Below are 18,977 nucleotides of genomic sequence, written 5' to 3'. Positions count from 1 at the left end.
TTTGTCACGTATGTTCAAATAAGGTTCCGTTGCCAGTCTGATCATCAATTGCAGATGGAATCAAGAGTGAAGCAGCACCTTGCCTTTTGCCATAGACAACAAAATGTTTGGGAAAGGCTTGGTCACCAAGCATGTTCAGTTCTCATGTAAAGAAAACATTCTCCCTTCCAAAATAGAAGTAATATATTTTATTTCCATAAATCATTTTTTCTAAATGTTTTTAGAAAAGAATGAGGTCTTTACTAACAACAATAACAAAAATGAATAGAATGAAACAAACAAAAAAAAATTAAAAATGGGAGAAAGCTCTCACACCTTTATGAAAGATTGCCAGCAGTACTGTCTACTTATTGGAGTGTTTTTGATTTCCCTATGCTCTGGTCATATTTTTGCAAGAAAAGCAAATATTGCAGGAATATCATAAATCTTCAGGCTTTTCTAATCGAAAGTAAATGGATTAATCTCATACTGTGCCATGAACTCTTCAGTGCTTGGGAAAGTGAAGGACACATACCAAATCCAGTTCCTAGCCCCAGCTAGAATGAACCCACTGAATCAGTGGATACATGACAGAACAACACTAACATAAATTTATTGGTTCAGTGGATATATGCTGGTTGGGACTACCAATTGAATTAGACCAGGGATGGGAATTGTGTGGTCCTCCATGTGCTGGACTGTAGCTCCCAACATTCTTCACCATTGGCTATGTTGGCTGAGGCTGTTGGGAACGACCATTCAAAAACATCTGGAAATCCAAATGGCCTTAATTCTGCCATATTTTAGATCATAGAATCATAGAATCGTAGAGTTGGAAGAGACCGCAAGGGCCATCCAGTCCAACCCCCTGCCATGCAGGAACTCTGAATCAAAGCATACCCAGCAGATGGCCATCCAGCCTCCGTTTGAAGACCTCCAAGGAGGGAGACCCCACCACTCTGCGAGGGAGTGTGTTCCACTGTCCAACAGCCCTTACTTTTAGGAAGTTCCTCCTAATGTTGAGGTGGAATCTCTTTTCCTGGAGCTTGCATCCATTGTTCCGGGTCCTAATCTCTGGAGTAGCAGAAAACAAGCTTGCTCCCTCCTCAATATGACACCTCTTCAAGTATTTTAACAGGGCTATCATATCACCTCTTAACCTTCTTTTTTCCAGGCTAAACATCCCCAGCTCCCTAAGTCATTCCTCATAGGGCATGGTTTCCAGACCCTTCACCATTTTGGTCGCCCTTCTTTGGACACGCTCCAGTTTCTCAATGTCCTTTTTGAATTGTGGTGGCCAGAACTGGACACAATGTTCCAGGTGGAGCCTGACCAAAGCAGAATGTAGTGGCGCTATTACTTGTGGTCTACATGGACTTCTAGATCCCTTTTACATATATAAGATATTCACTTATATATCCATGCATTTTTGGACATTTGGTTTCTTTTCTGCAACTATCAGCATTCACATGTAGATGTCAACATTTACCAAATTTCAGGCATGTACCACCGGTATATTGTCTGTTTGCCCATCATCAAATCTCAATCTGTCTATCATTAGTCATATCAAAGCAAATGACTTCTGATGGCTTCTATAGTAAAGTTGGCAAATGCTTTAGAAAAACAACTCTGTTTGCCACCAATGGATTTCTCATCAGGGTCCAACCAAGCTGGAGCAAGAGGTTAAGTAGGGATCCCAAGGGGCCACTTGACATCTGCTTACATCAGCAACTTTTTGATCTTGTTTGTTTTACCTTCCTGTTGAGGAACTGCCCTAGTGCAGAACAGGTCATGTGGGTATTGCTATGAGATACTCAGGGCTACAAGAGAAGGTGGATGGGGGGAGGGAACAGAGGAAGGGGAAACATAGCCTTGATGACAGATCAAATGAAGGCAAAAAAGGAGAAAGGAATTACATGCTCCATGATGATGATAGTGAGAATGGAAAGAAAAACATTGCATGGCTCATGTGTGAAAAAGTGTGGCTGAAAGAATGTCAGCAGTAAGAACACATCCATGTCATATGAACCAAGATAGCATGCAGGGTTCAGTGGAGAGACTATCATAACCTTCTAGTTTCTGATATTTCACCTGGTGCAATGGATAGATCTTAACCCTTGATACAATCTTGCACCATTGTTGTTTTTCTTTGTTTTTCCCCCTTTCTTTCATTAAAAAATGTTTTAAAACAAAATATATCTGCTGAATGTTAGTAGATGGCGATTGTGTGGCTAAAATAATACAAAAGACTGTAATATGGCCTGGTGCAATCTTCTTTTCCAGGTATTTGGATGATCCACATGCAAATACCAAGCTGGCCTTTGAGTCATTCTAATTCTGAAATTTCAGCTCTCTTTTCATTATTGTTAAGATGACATCTTTTTATAATTTGTGTGAAGATTGCAGGTTTGGAAATAACCCAGTCTTTGTTGGCTTCAAAAGTAGCTCTGCAGGATTCATGCCCCTTTAGAAAGTAACTAACCCACAGAGTTAGAAAATTTGTAGATACAGATGAGCTCATACTCTTCAATGGACAGTGAAATAGGGGAACATTTCAAATGATTTTGGGAGAAATTTAGGGGAGGGGACCACCCCTCTGTTCTGGACCTTCTTTTGACATCTTCTTGCTTATACACACCCCTCCTCAATTCCTCCCCATTTCTGCCTTCAAAAATTTTGAGAGACTTTTGGCTGTCTTTCAAGATATGTACATCATCCCCAAATCTGAGATTTTAAAATATCAGCACAACCTCTTCAGTTTGGGTTTGCATTTATTTCTTGTGTTAATAACAAGCACTAATCCTTCTATCTTATCCATGGCTCATATATCACTTTTAGAGGATGACTCTGTTTAACCATTAGTATTGTCTGAACCATTTAATTTGATGTACTGTTGTTTCTACTATTATTTCTTGACTTGCCTAAGATTACCCAATGGGTTTCTATGGCCCATTATAACAGTAGAATTTAGAACATGTGGACCTTCTATCATATGTGGTGAACGTGCCCAAAAGCAAAGAGACATTGGAAAGAAATTCATAAACACATAATAAAGATTTTGGGTAAGGTCTTCCCATTATGTCCTGAACCTTTAAAAAAAAATTAAATATGACATCAGTATTGGAGAAATTTTTTTATCATTTTATCATTTTATATGCTCAGAAAAGGAAAACTGAAGTGAAGTATTGCTAATGAAGGTAGCTGACATGATGGAACTGGAAAAAATAAAACATTCATTGAAAAATAAATCTTCAAGGAAAGTGGAAGAAGCATGGCCCCAAGTTAGGAAATACTGAAAAAATATATGGACAAATTTATACAACTTCTAAGAGAGTTAAAACTGCCAGAAGGTTAAGCAAGTAAGCAGAGTAGGAATTTATTAGGAAGGAAGATAACAAGTAAATAGCAAAAAACAAAAACAAAAACAAAAACAAACAAACAAACAAAACCCAAAAAACAATTAGCTATATGATTTATTTCATGAAAGACATGAAAATCTTAAGAAACTTCAATAGGATTAGATGAGAAGTAATAGTACAGTTTAAGAGACTGATGGAATGGATAAATAAAGCATGTTAATGGGATATTATGTATATAAGTGGAATGTCTCTTCCATTATGTGTAAATAATATAAATGTATTGTTTGTTTGCTTTTAGAAATATATGTGTGGAATAAATAATAATTTAAAAAACCCAATAGAATTTACGTAGGTGTTGACTCACCATTCAAAAATTCATTCACTGAATTCAATCCAGATGGGACTAACCAATAGGCTTCAAGCCACTGTGGTGATTCTCTTTGTGCTTCAGTAGAAAAATTGGGACATACTTTCTTTATTTCCAGATGAACCTGCCAGTGTAATGACTTTGAGTGACCAATGGAAAAGCAGTGGATGGATAGATGGTAGGGTGGGTGGAGAGCTAATAGAAATGTTTCAAAAGCAATGAAGGAAGTACTGGGTTAACTGGCTATGAGCAATATCCCAAAAGTGTTGTTGTTGTTTTATGTGCCGTTAAATTATGGTGACACTATAAATGAGACACCTCTGGGAGGTCCAGTCATCAACTGCCCTGCTCAAGTCTTGGAGACTCAGGGCCAGAGCTTCCTTCATTGGATCAATCCACTTGTAGTGCAGTTCCCCTCTTTTTTTATGGATTGTTCTCCACTTTACCAAATGTTATTGCCTTGTCTGATGAATCATGTTGTCTCGTATTATATCCAAAATATGGCAGCTTCAGTTTTGCCATCTTTCTTCTATTGAGAGCTCAGGCTTGACTGTCTATCTTTTTTTAGCAGTCCATTGAATCCGTAAAGCTCTTCTCCAGCACCACATTTCAAATGAGTTGATATTCTCCCCATCAGCTTTCTTCTCTGATTAGAAGTACAGGACGGATACACTATGCAACAGAAGCAGATGATAGCTGTTATGGAGAGCAATGTACTGGAGCTCTTCAAGCCTTCTTCTGTTAGCCTTTGAAGGCCTATTCACATATTTTGTTTGTATGCATGCAAGTCCATATTAAGGTCATTTAAGAGGAATTATGTATTTTACCATGTCTGAATGATTTGATATCAGGAAACTGATGTGGGAATGAACTCTCAGTCAGGATTAAGACAAAACACAACAATTAGTGTGGCTGTTCCTATATAAAAAACACACAACTTTTGCTATGACATTGGATCTGCTTGCCTACAGTTAGAGCTGTAACTGGGCATAAGGGAAACCTCTCCTGAGAACAGTCTTCATTTAACGCCACACAGCCAGATTTTAAAAAGGGCACATGGCAGACTCATTGCCAAATATGAACAGAGAAATTACAGTGGGGTATTATAACTGGAGTTCATTCTGCTTTTCTGTCCTGTGCTTTTGCAAAACTAGGCTTCTCTGGTGATGCCTTAAAAGCTAATCTCACATATTTTTACAACCCAAAATCCATTTACAACGAGAGTGACCCCCTGTGACCAGCAGTTTAAATAAGGACCTTCTGTACTTATTTCCTACAGTGGGAATCGAGTTCCATATGTATGATGTAAGCAGGACTTGAAGAAGACTTTCACCGACATGCTGATCAGAAATCATTTACAGCGAGAGGCATAAATGACAGCCATATGCACTGGAATCTTTCTTTCATTTGGGATGGCTGGGACTGCAGATCCCAAGTGGGGGTATCTTCTGATCTGAAGATGCAATTGAAAACAGGTGTCCTCCACACCACATGTAAATATATATATATCTATATATCTCCTCTCAAGAGATCCTTTTAACAGGTCAAATTTGGAGACAATTTCCCCAGCTCTATCTTCCCTCCTCTTTTAGGTCTTCCTCCCTAGGAAAGAAAAAGAGAGGATGCTAAGATTTTTGTGCTCTAGCTCCGGAATTAGGGAATGTGAAAAAGAACAAGAATTTGTGAAAAATGCAAAATTCTTCTTGAATGGCTGATGAAAAAGCTTTCACATTACCCTTCACTATTCATAACTAAATGACCTTCATCCACAACAGAATGTCTGACTTGTGTTATTCAACTCCTGTTTAGCAAATAAACCAAGTATACTCTTCATGTTTGGAATAAATACCTGATTAGGTATGTGATCAAAAAAGATGACAGCTGGGCAATGCAAAGCAGGATTTGATTTCCTTATTGTTTGTTGTTACCAAATCCATTGCAATTGTTTGTCACTCAAAGAGCTGTGAGGTGGCTGTTTGCAAAGAGTGTGATGGGCAGTGCAGCTGTATTTCATTTGGGTAGAACCAGGCAATAGATGTCACAATAACCAAACTGGATGTGTTGACTCATGTGCCAATTTGGGTGTAGATGTTACAGTATGTTTTATATGCAGCCAGGAATGTTTCCATCACATAGTTCTGGTGCAGATAAATGCCCCCCCCCCCCAGCTCCTTCTTCACCAGGAAGAGAGAAGAAGCTATAGTGGGATATAAGAAGTTCATTCAAGTTACAAGATGGTTAACCACTAATTGAAAATGATCTCAGATCAGCAGTATAAACTGTACTGAGAGCACCAGATAACTTTAGAGGGAAGTATATCTTCTTAATGATGAATGGTTTTATATAAAGTATGATTTTTTTAGAAATTTCCATGTATGGAGATTGGCTTTTTAAAAAGGGCTGTCAGTTTTGGTTCACATCTAAAGAAGCTTGCAGCACAGATTTCTTTGCTCTTTTATTCAGTTATTTATTTGCTTGTATTTTTTGCCCTTCCTTTTTCATCATGCATCACCCACATACTCCTGTTTGCAACCAACTTGGTTTGGGCCCCATCACCATTGGATTGTGGCACGTTTGCTAGTGGTCCTCAGCTAGAACTGGAAGCAGATGAGTGCTAGAAGGCAAAGGCAGCAGTAGTGAACAGAGCATATAAACAAGTAGTTATAAAGAAGCTTTTGTGCTCCATCCTTTTTTTCAATAAGGAAGAATAACCTTTTGAGATTTGGCAGGAGCTGTACCTGTATTATCATAAAGTGGTGTTTTTTAAAAAAAATCCATTTGACATAACTCCTATCCTGGTCTATTTTGCATGAATTTTCAGGAGTAGCCATGACTTTTTGTACCCAGGGGAGGGGATATTTTTTCTGTCTTTGGAATTTCCAGTATAATAGGTCCTTGGTATCCACTGGGGTTGGTTCCAGGATCCCCTGTGGATACGAAAATTCATAGATTCTCAAGTCTCATTACAATAGGGTACAGAAAAGGATGTCCCTTACATAAAATGGCAAAACCGAGGTTTGCTTTTTGGATTTTTTTTCATGGGGGGGTATTTTCAAGCTGTGAATGGTTGAATCCATGGATATGGAGGGCTGACTGTAGAGGTAAGGGTAAACTGTGATGTTTACCCCTGAGATTCTCCTTTAACCTTCCTCCCTTCATTACCTTTCCAGTTACCAGTTTCTCAGACATTTCTTGATTTCTACTTTCTTTTACAGTTATAGTGCTCAAGTGGCATAGCACTTTAGCACTATAACTACAACACATTTTTAAAAAATTAAAAGTGCATGATAGGGAACATAGGTATTGGAAAAGCAGCATGAGGGAGGCGTTGAAAGTAGATAATTTCTGTTAAATGTTGCAGCTATGATGCAATTAATTACATTTAACCTTGGTTTCAATTGCTTTGAAAAAGGAACCTTTCAAGCTGTGGTGGTGAACAAGAGAACAAGTGGAATGTGACAAGACTTGGTGGTCTGCAATGCTTTACTGACAATTTAGTTAGGGAGCTGGGCTTGCAAAATAGCCAGGGAACTTGCCATGAGGCCAGTTTATATTAAATCTGTCTTCAGCTTTAGAAGGTAAACTAGAGAAATTGACACATCCTTACCAACTGAGAGACTACCTCCGAATGTTAGGAATGGCCATCAAGCCAACACAAGTGGCTGCAGCAAACGATCTGGGATTCTGTAATGCATACACTAATTAATAGGCTATCTTAAGGAGCTTTTTGGATTCTCTCATTGTCTTTAGTAGAACAGAGATATTTTTTTTTACTGGATTCCATCTCAGCAGACCATACAGTACTCTCATTGTAGCCATCAGTCCAAATGTTATACTACAGCCAGATGATTGGTTGTGACTGTTGTACAAGATAGGACTTCCAGAGTGTAAGATGTAATTGTAAAGCTTAGATCAGCTGTTCAAATAGGAAAGTTCCCCATATACCAAAAGGAATGTGTATATAGTTATACACATGTATTATTATTATTAACCTTTATTTATATAGCACTGTAAATTTACACAGTGCTGTACATACAATACACATATTATATATAAATAGACATATACACACATGTGTACATAATACCTCTGTACACTGATACATACATTATTTGGTGATACTGTGACCAAACTTTAAAAATGCATTTAATATAGCAGTTTTCTATCCAACTATGAACAATAAATACAAGATTTTCTAGCAGAAAATTATAATTTAACAATATCTTTTATTGTTTTTTGTTATAGCACATGGGCAGCAAAGGAACTTCCTGCAGGTCTTAAAGAAACCATGCATTTTCCAGGGACTAATTTCCTCAGACTACAGTGGGATTTACTCTTGAGAAAACATGCACAGGATGGTGCCACTTATGTCTTCCTGTAGGAAATTCTAGATCAACCAGACACACACTGGAAAAAAAACAACAAACCCTGTAAGAATTTCTCACCTTATTTCAAGTCATATCCATGCCCCCTTCTGTCGACAATTGACTTGACAGGCACATACTTATTATTTATATTTCCTATCAAGATGCTGAGATGAATTAGAAACATTTGTGAAGATTTTCATCATATGTAGCCAGTGAAAAGGGCGTATTCCCTTTCAGTGCTTGGAGGAGTGCATCTAGTGAAGGCCTGGCTTTCATATTTTCTTTTCATTTCAGTAGCAGTTGATCAGGCAATCATGCCATAAACCCTTTACAACTGTAACTGTTGTTGCAATGACAGAGGAGCTATTTATGGATAGACATAAAGTCATTTCGTAAATCGATTCACAAAAGTGTGCTGTTGATAGAGCAAACAGTGGAAAAATCCTCCAACCTCATAGCACAAAGGAAAGGCACAGAAAGAGGCAACTCAAAGTTGAGGAGAGGACTGTGTGGTCTAGTGGGCAAGACATTGGATTTTAACTGTGGAAACCTGCAATGAAGTCTCTATTCAAGTGTGAGGTTCCCTAGGTGACCTTGGGCTTGTTGTCATCTTTCGATATGACCAGTGGCTTTACTAGGGTCGCTGTCACCCGGTGTGATAACTCATGGTGTGTGACTCCCCCTCCCAACATTGATCTCCTCCCATCCATTACCATATAGAATTCTTAGTAATGTTTTTTGTACTAACATTACTCAGTCATAATTCCTGCATATCACTGACTGTAATGGCAATAGTTGTAACATAAAACAACTAGCAAAATTAAAATTATACCTTTAATTAATACATGTATGCAGCGCCTCAGTACATGTATATGTAGATAGTTTCATGTGATTGAAGTGAATATTTGGGGGAAACGGATGTTTTTAAAGAAAATAAAAAATAAAAAATGTTTTTAATTTTTAATTTTTTTAAAATTAAAAGTTGTTTGTAAAAACAAAACAAAACAAAACAAAAAACCCTGGGGCTTCTCCTTTCTCCTCCCATTTACACCATCTCTTCAGCATTTGAATGGGACACAAATGAATGCCACAGCCCATTTCTGCCAAAAGGCAGATGTTTGAGGAGCAGTGGTGTCACCTGATGCAGTCCCCCCTAGTGATGCCACTGGATTTGACCAGCCTCGTAATTGGGAAGGACAGATGTGTGAGGGCACACATGGAAGCTTAGAAAGAGGTTGGGATTTTTAAAAGTCATAAATTATATAAGATACAGATCTAAAGAGATCACTATGACTTTTTCCTACTATGCATGAATAAGGCATGGATTACACTTCCATGGACAAACTGCGCTTTTAGTTTGAAGTCGAAGGCTTTCATGGCCGGCATCCATAGTTTTTTGTGGGTGTTTTGGGTTATGTGGCCGTGTTCTAGAAGTGTTTCTTCCTGACGTTTCTCCAGCATCTGTGGCTGGCATCTTCAGAGAATGCTTGCCTGGAAAGGACTTGGGTATATATCTTGTGTGTCACTCCTGCCTTTCCAGGTCACATAGTATATATACCCAAGTCCTTTCCAGGCAAGCATTCTCTGAAGATGCCAGCCACAGATGCTGGAGAAACGTCAGGAAGAAACACTTCTAGAACATGGCCACATAGCCCGAAAAACCCACAAAAAACTACATGCTTTTAGTTATTTTTACATTGGTTTCTCTATTATCACCACATAGTTCTAAAGTTGTTTGGAAGAAAGGGGGATTCTGTGGGGCTACTTGGAGAGCTTTGTGGCAATATGGGGATTTCAGCCTGCAAACCTGCTCATATATAATATAATAAAAGTTTTATTATTTTTGTCATTGGTTTTTAATAGTTATGTAATTTTAAATCTTATATTGTTTAATCTTTTTTAAAGGGGGGATACTTTGTATATATTGATGTACTATTTCAACTGTTGTAAGCCGCTTTTATTGTTTTAACAAAAAGGCGGGGTATAAATAAAAGTTTTATTTATTATTATTTATTATTCTGGAAGAAAGCAACCACCTTTCATTTTATCCAGCAAGTATTTGAAACATATACCAATTAAAATGTTTAGAAAATTACCTTACATCCAGTTAGAAACGTTTATATTCCAGCATATCATATAAACATTATATTCCAGCATATCATATAATTGACACTCAATGTGTGGAACCTGGAAATGTGTCAGAGACAGAAGAGCTCATTAAGAATAACCATACAGAAAGGCAACAGTGGTCGGGTGGGAGGAAAGGGCTGATGACATCCATCTTTTTATTATTAACAGTGCTTCATTGCAGGCCATGATCCTCAGCCTTTGCAATGCTGAGTGGCAGAGAAAAGAACCATTAAGAAAATCTGTCAATTGCTTATGGGATTCAACAAGAAATTATTGACATGACTGGAAGCTTGGTAGAAGGGCTAGAACTGAAATAGGGAAGTGTGCTAGATCTGCAGACCAATTTTCTGAACTGATCACTACTCGGGATCACACATAGGACCAAAAATATCACACCGACTCACTCGCACACTCACCAGAAAGTGACTTCTAATTTTGAATAATGGCTGCTTTTGATGTTAAATAAAGGATGCCTCCTGCCAGCTTATTGGAGAATTCAATAGAAACAGTTCACTCATTTTGAGGCAGGAAAGGGCAGTCCAGGGAGTCTGAAGGGATAATGTCTTCAAAATGTTTGGGCAGCTGAACTTTCCCCATACCTGGTTTTCACTCTAGAACAGTGGCTCCCAGTCTTGTGTCCCTAGATGTTGTTGACTACAATTCGCAGAACCTCTTGCTGGAATTTTGGGGAGTTGAAGTGCAACATCATCTGGTCAATTCATGTTTGGAAAATGCTTATCTAAAGAGTAGGTAGGGCTGGATGAAGAAATGGGTGAGAAAAAAAACCACTCATATTAAATATTTTGGATTGACACATTCTTCTGAAATGTTTTGTAAAAGGGAATTTATTTTTTCTCACTCTGGGCTTTATGGGATTTCTTAGGTCATAAAAATATTGACATTAGTTTTGAAACCACCTGTATAAAACTAGTTTTTGAATTAGACACTAGAGGAAAAAGTAGTTCATCATAGTTTTAAAGTAGAAAGAACTGGGTATATGATTGAGAGATCACTGGATACTTGAGTTAATCTAAATCTTCTGTGGGCTGTGTTATTAAGATGTTTATTCTAACAACAGAACAAGATGCCTTAAGACTGGTTTTACCCTCAGTAGACCTGTGAAATGTCCCCTGTTTCTCCATAGTTCTGTAAAATAATTCAATGCAACAAACACTTTGATTTGTGAAGCAAGACTAATTGGTCCCTGGAAATTTCCAGCATGGACAAAGAGGAGGTGAGAAAACCTGGCAGATTCCAAATATGATTTAGCAGGCGGACTAATGTCTGAAAGTCCAAGAATGAGTGTTGCTAACTTAATCCATATGATTGTTACCATCCCAAATGAAAGTTAGAGTAGATAGATACGCATGAAACAGACATTAGTCATTGTCTATAGGTGAGATTTACTCTAGAGACCTACTAGCAAGTGTTGCCATGCTGTGTTTAGACATTTGTATAATAGATTAGTGCACAGAAAAATTCTTGGAAGAATGAGAACTAAAGAAGCTAGTCTGTTTGCAGATGTAGCCAATTTGGGATAATCCATAACAAATTGTGCTCTGGTTGTACAAGGTAATATCCAAAGAATTTAGGTTAGAGAGCTTCTTCATGCTCTTCCTAGATGACTACTCCAGGTGCAGCAGAAACTGAAATTAATTGTTGTGAAGTTCATCCTTTCCAGGAGTGACACATTCTACAGGAAAACAAGAATAGCAGTGAACAATACAGACAAATGATGGGCAGATAGTTCATCCTTTGAAACTTGTGTCAAAGTCATATCATCACCTGGAGGACCATATCTAATATATATGCCTAATTTAATGGATTAGAGTAATTCACAGTGGACCAGGTGTTACATGCTTAGTATAGAACATTAATGTTTGTTCTAAAGAGATAGCATTTTTCATGAAGACATCATCTACCTATATCTGTATCTCAGAGACTGGAAGTAATGTGTTACAAATGATTTCTTTTCTTTTTTTTTAAATCATATAGTAAATTATTACTCCTAAAACATTGCTGCTTGGAGGCCTATGGGAGTGATTTTTTGGTATTTTGTAAGTGTACTGTAAAAAATAATGATCCAATATTAAAACGGAAAAAATGTTATTAATGCTCTAATCTCCAAAAACTTAATGGAATCAAGTAGTTAAAACAAAGAGAGGGTGAATGTTCTAATCTCCAAATACAGTAGTTAATAACAACAAGAAGTTAAAATAAAGGGAGGGTAGGGAGTGAATAAGGAGCAACAAATCATTTTTTAAAAGGAGAATGTTCTAAGCTTTGCTATATTTGTATACAGTGCGTCCGCATTTTACACAGGTGTGGCATATGCAGCTTTCAGCATATGCTGAAAGCCACTCTGGAAAAGGCCCTCACATGCCCTGGAGAAATATGGCGGGCGCATGCTGTTGTGGTGTCATGCACCGCGGGTGCAAGCCCCATTACTGGGGCTTCAGCATGCATGGATTTTCCCTTACATGGAGCTATCCAGAACGGATCCTCGTGTGAGGGGAGGGCCCACTGTAATTGCTAGGGATATAAAGCTGCAAGCCAAAAGGTCTTAGACAAGATTAGTGAGCTTTGATCCTAGATACTTTATAAGTATGTTAAGAAATAATTCCTACTTCTAAAACACCTCACAGTACAAAGTAAAAAAAATGAGACAGTAATATCACAGAGACAAAAAGAGTTTATCGTACCAGCTTTTATCCCTGCGCTAGGGATAGATTCTATAACACAGCTCTGTCCCTGGGCAGTATTCATCCTGTACCCAATCCGGGCTTCTCCTGGACCTTTTAAAGAACAATATTTTCCCATTCTTTAAAGGTCTGGGAGAAGCCCAGATTGGGTATGGGATGAACACTGCCTGTGGATGGAGCTGTGTCATAGAATCCACCTTTGTGTGTTTACATCCTGTGGCTAGCGCCGTAATAAAAGGCGGTACAATAATCTCCTAAAATGGCTGTACTCTGTCCACTTATCTGGGAGGAAGCCTATTGAACTCAGTAGGATTTATCTCTCAGTAGAGACATAGAGAAGCTGCCAAAATATCTTAAGGCACCAGATGACAGAGATTATCACATGGAGAAAAAGATCTGAAATAGATTCGGGATTTCTAACTCAAAAGTGGGTATTATTTCCTGTTTTTGCAAAGCAGCCATCTGAGTGAAGCTGGGATCCGGGTTGTAGTTACCCAGCAGCAGCGATTTTATGAGAGATAAGACCCACTTTTGAGTTTGCAATCCTGAATCTATTTTGGGTCTTTTTCTCCATGGGATAATCTCTGCCATCTGATCTCGGAACCTAAGTGTGGTCAGGCTGGATTAGTACTTGGAAGGGAGACCGTCAAAGAATATAAGATACTGTAGACCAGTGGTTTTGAAACAGTGGGGTGGGACCCCCAGGGTGTGTGTGTGAGAGTTGGAGGCCCTGATCCCTCCTTTTCCTCCTCTTTCCAAATGTTCTTATGTGTAAAATTTACATGTGTACAGTACTGACTTTTAAAAAAATGTTCTTATTTGAACAATGTTATTTCCATAAAAAATTAAATATGAGTATACATGAATATGCAAATGAAAATATGCACGCTAAATTAACAAAATAGTTTTATTCATATACTACATCATATAGGTGTAATGATAAAAAGTTTGGGTACCACTGCTGTAGGCTATATTCAGAGGAAGGCAATGGCAAACTACATTTGAATACTTATTGCTTAAGGAAACTCTGTGAAATTCATGGGGTTGCCATGAGCTAGATAAATTTTGGACATATACAAGGATGAATTTTTTGAATTCATCTATTTCTTCAGTCTGTAGTGAACCAGTCATGTGCATCCTTCACCAATTGCAAGCTTCAGCTTTCAGGGTTTTTAAGTACCTATGTATTAGGGATGTTCTGGATCAGTCAGGGCTGCAGCACCATATTTCATAGGGCTGTAGCCCTATGCCCTCCAAATATCTTAGCACCATTAAGTTTAGAACAAAACTTGCAGTGTATGCACTGCTTCACTAACATCCAGAGCTTTCAACTATTACTGTTCTGGAGGCTACTACACAAAAGGTTTTAAAGTGATCCCCAGGTGGCCCAGGAGGGCAGAAAGATGAACACAGTTTGATTTATACATTATCGCATTATCCACATGGCTTTGTTTCTTTCATCCTTCTTTCAACCAGAAAAGTAAGCATGTCCTATGGTAGAATATTCCACAGATCACGAGGTCACTGTAACAGAATGCCATCTTCCATCCTGACCCAACAGGTGAATAACATCAAATCACAACACTCTGCTAATTGGTTCCACCTTAGCTTTTAACGGAGTCCTGATTGTTTCTGGTTTTTTCAAATCCACATTCTGGAGCAAATGAATGCGGTTTCTTGTGTGTGGTTAGCGCTGAGGCCACGATGAATACACAGCCTTGAAAGATATATTTTTACAGGTAAGCACCTCATAAAACATTTTGCTGAAGACATTTATCAAGAGTGACTTTAAAAAACTATGAGGAAGAAAGAGCAGGAGGCCAACACGCACATTTTAGCTGCCCAAAAATACTGGTTGTAGCAGGGGCAGCAACAGCTTTCTTGTGAGACACAATATGGCAGGGAATCCAAAGATTTATACTCAGCTATATACATGACTTTATCTGACAATGTTCTGGAAAGGTAATTATTGGTTTGATGTGAGATAACATCTTAGGTTAAATATAAGTATGCAATAGTAATCAACTTGATGCTGATTTCTTGCTTCTCACACATTGAGTTTATGGTATTAAAGTAATTATATTGTTGCACTATTATATTGTATTAATTATATTTAGTATAATATAATGTAATAATATAACATAAGTGACATTATATAATAATATCACATCATGTTATATTTCATTATGTTTATTATTAATATGATTAAACACCTGTTTATTTACCAGTGGCTTATTGTATGAGAATTTCTCTCTTTTCAAATGTACTTCAGAGTGATGTGACATATAAAAGGATAAAGCAACTTCAAAGTTTCATCCTTTAGTCCTTACAATTTCTGGTTTCAAGATTCTGTCTTTGGGCTGTAGACAGAAAATTCTACTCTGATTTCAGACTTGGTGTTGTAAAAACAAAATTCCTCCTTCTGCAGATTTCAGTAGTTTGGAGCACATCTAGTGAAAGACTCACCAATTTTGGTGAGCCTACTCTAAGTAAGACTAAGTGTAGATCTAATCCATTGACTACAACATTGTTGCTAATATCTTTGCCATGTATCCTGTTTTTCTTACAAATATATTTCCTCTTTTCAGTTCTTCAGTCACAATGGGCACCATTAGACCAAAACTGAGTGTATCCCACTGATTTTTTATTGGAGTTTCAATATATGTGAAATTTTGAAAAAAACAAATATGTGTTTGTGAAAAGGAATGTCTGGTGGTACTCCTTAAATTATGTTAGAAATCAGAACAAAATACTGGGTTTAGTCATCGGGTGTCAGTAAATCTGTTCTTTGTACTGGTGTTTATGTGGCCATTTGAGTTAATCAAAATCTTTCATCACTTGGATGTATTCAAAATATAGGTCTATAGCAAAATAGGGTCAGGATTAGGAGAACAGAAATGTGTGTGTTATTTTAAGTTACTGTACCATGTGGCCCACAGAATGTTTATTTAAACTTAAGAAACAGATATTCAACCACATGTTAGGCTTCCTTTTACCCTTTCTTTTTTTAACACCCCCCCCCCCCCGAACTCATATACTTATTGCAATCACATTTCACAGATGTCTGGTCATTCAAAGTGTGTAGAGTCTGACCATTCTCCATAGTGCTTCAGAATACAGAGGCCTGTTATCTCAAAAAAGATTTTTAACATGAGCTTGGGCTGTACCAGTTTAGACTGCAGGTGGAGATGTTCCTCCATATAAATCAATCAGTCACGTAAGAAATTAACTATCAGGAGGTAAGACTCTTATGTAATAATCTTTTTTACATTTTGTTGTTAATATGCATGTAAACAAATTTAAATTAGGTTGGACAATGTGAAAAAATGAGTGACTCTGACATGAAAAAAGAGGACAGAGCTTTGCATAAAATTTGCATATACTAATTTATATGTACAGGTTGAGTCTACCTTATCTGAAATGCCTGTGACCAGAAGTGTTCTGGATTTTGGATCCCCCCTCAATTTTAGAACATTTGCACATACTTAATGAGATATCTTGGAGATGGGACCCAAGTCTAAACGCAAAATTCATTTGTGTTTCATATACACCTTATACATATTTCCTGAAGGTAATTTTATACACGATATTTTTAATAATTTTATGCACGAAAAAAGTTTGTCTTCATTGAACTATCAGAAAGCAAAAGTATCACTATCTCAGCCAGCCATATGGATGATTTTGGAGTATGCCCGATTTCTGGATAAGGAATAATCAACCTGTATAGATTTAAATTTGGATGCAAATAACTACTCTACTCACTAGAAATACCATACATCCTGCCATATTGTTGAGATTCTGACCAGTGTGAAGACACTCTCTCTAGATTAATCTTTAAGGCGTAAGAAAATCTGTATAACTTCCATTTTACCTTAAATATGAGATGGCCGAGAATTTCCATCTCTTTTTCTCTTTTAAAGATAACATCAAAAAGCATCCCTCACTGAGCTCACCACCGCAGAGAAAATCACCCTGGGCTGCCTTAGATTTTGGATACTCTCTGCCCTCTTCTTGTTTTTCTGTAGTGAGCTGAGGAAGGATCTCTAATAATTGGGCAACCCCCAGCACTCATCCTTCTACAGCCAGAACACAATAACCTCCAAGTGGATAAAAAAAAAGTACTATGAAATTATAAAGATACAAAAAAAATGTATGAATACAATAATCAAGACAATTTATGAAACCTCAAAATGACCAGTTTTGGCTGTTTCACAAGGGACATGCAATGAACAATAGATTCCAAAACAACTGAATATACAGATACATAGAGTCCAGATGTGATTACAATTATGATACAGCAACTCAAACAAGATGATGATGACGTCCTTTCCTGGGATCTTGAACTGGACGTTTCAACTTGATAGATTTTCTTCTGATTATGTTCAACAGCGTAGCAATATTCTTTCTTTTTCTCTCACAAGGAGTGCATAGTAACTGGCATCTACACTGATAAACACAGAAAAACTAATAGAGATACATGTTTAAACTCAAACCACAACACATTATCTAAATGAAATTACTTATAGAGTCAGAACTCCTAAAGAGTAAATAATCTTAGAAAAGATACCAGCTAACTCAAGTCTTGACTGCAAGGGTGACATAGACCTCTCAGGGGTTCATCTGTTGACCTTAGTTGTTGTAATAAGGGATGAGTGAGCGGTTCACTTCAGTTTGCTTATGATAATAATTTATTAAAACTTCAAAATTTCCATTCCAGAATGGAAAGAATTTGAGAATAAAAAACCTCATCACAACCCAGGCCCAGGCTTTTTGTGGCCAGCACAACTTTCCTTAATGTACACATTTTAATATCATTTCTTAGCCAAAAACTGTATTGAAAAATTCAGAGAAGTGCTGAATTGAAGGGATTTTCTTTGCTTAAAAATTCTACAGTATCCCATCAAAGGCTAAAACATTGATTTTTATGCTCTACATATTTCCTGGTTGATTGAAGAAATCAATTTCCATTCAAAGTATGAGGAGATTCTATAAGTAATATTGAGACAACTATAGGAAGTTGAAAGCTGAGGTCTTCTTGTGAGTTCAATAGTTTTCTTACAGATCTCCAGCCTGCAGATTATAATAAAACATGCTAGTTACATTGACATTTCACTTATACTCTCATTATTGTGTTTTGGTCAACATTTGATTGATTTCTATTGATTTTCACAAAAAGTTTTCACAGGTGTTTAAATCTCTGGAGTAAGAATTACTTGCATGGAAATGAGAATTATTTCATTGACGTATGTGTTTATAAATGTATTATTATTATTATTATTATTATTATTATTATTATTATTATTATTGTATTATAAATGTATGGTGGGGAATGTTGCCAATTTTGTTGTTCTGAAACACTGTGCATTTGTGTGTGGATGAAAAGAACGCTGATTTATAGAGAGAAACAAAGACAATTAAGTCCAGGTCCCCCCCTCCTTTTTTTGTCTTCCTTAGGTACATCCTATCCTAGGACTCCTCCTGAGCCCAGTGGGAAGTTGGCAGTAAAGAACCTGTAGCCACAAAGGCGTGTTATCCAGAACCAGGGCTGAACCTAATTGCAACCAGATCTTGCCCGCCTTTTTGGGGATGAGTGATGGCCTACTGGCATGTGACCTGGCTTGGCAATTTCCCGATGTTGTCCAGGCTGCCATGAGGAGATACGTAACGTCTCAAGTGATGGGAAACTCTTTAGTACAGATGGTACAGAGCAGCCTCGTAAAATGAGTCACTATGAATCCTTGCAGAAATCTCTGCTATAAAAATGATAATGGAAAAAGCAAAAGAAAACTCCAAAAGCTCTTAAAAGACAATTTGTTCCAGCTTGAGTCTTCCTTTTTCATTCGCTTTTGTTAAAAAAGGATGTGCTCCTTCCCTGACAGAAACACGAAATTTGCTCCTCTTTTCCCATTTTTGACAGCCAAGCAAGAATGTATTTATTTAATTTATTGCATTTTCCTCCATCCTGCCACTAAAAATAGCACCCAACAGAGATAGGAGCCTTCACCGAAAACGGATAAAACAATACAGCTACTAAAATAACTACAGTACTAGGGCTGCATCTGCACTGCAGAAA

This window comes from Sceloporus undulatus, chromosome 2 (genome assembly GCF_019175285.1).
Source record: "Sceloporus undulatus isolate JIND9_A2432 ecotype Alabama chromosome 2, SceUnd_v1.1, whole genome shotgun sequence".
In the NCBI taxonomy this organism is placed as follows: domain Eukaryota; kingdom Metazoa; phylum Chordata; class Lepidosauria; order Squamata; family Phrynosomatidae; genus Sceloporus; species Sceloporus undulatus.
The sequence above is the reverse complement of the archived record's forward strand: the minus strand, read 5'-3'. Positions refer to the sequence as shown.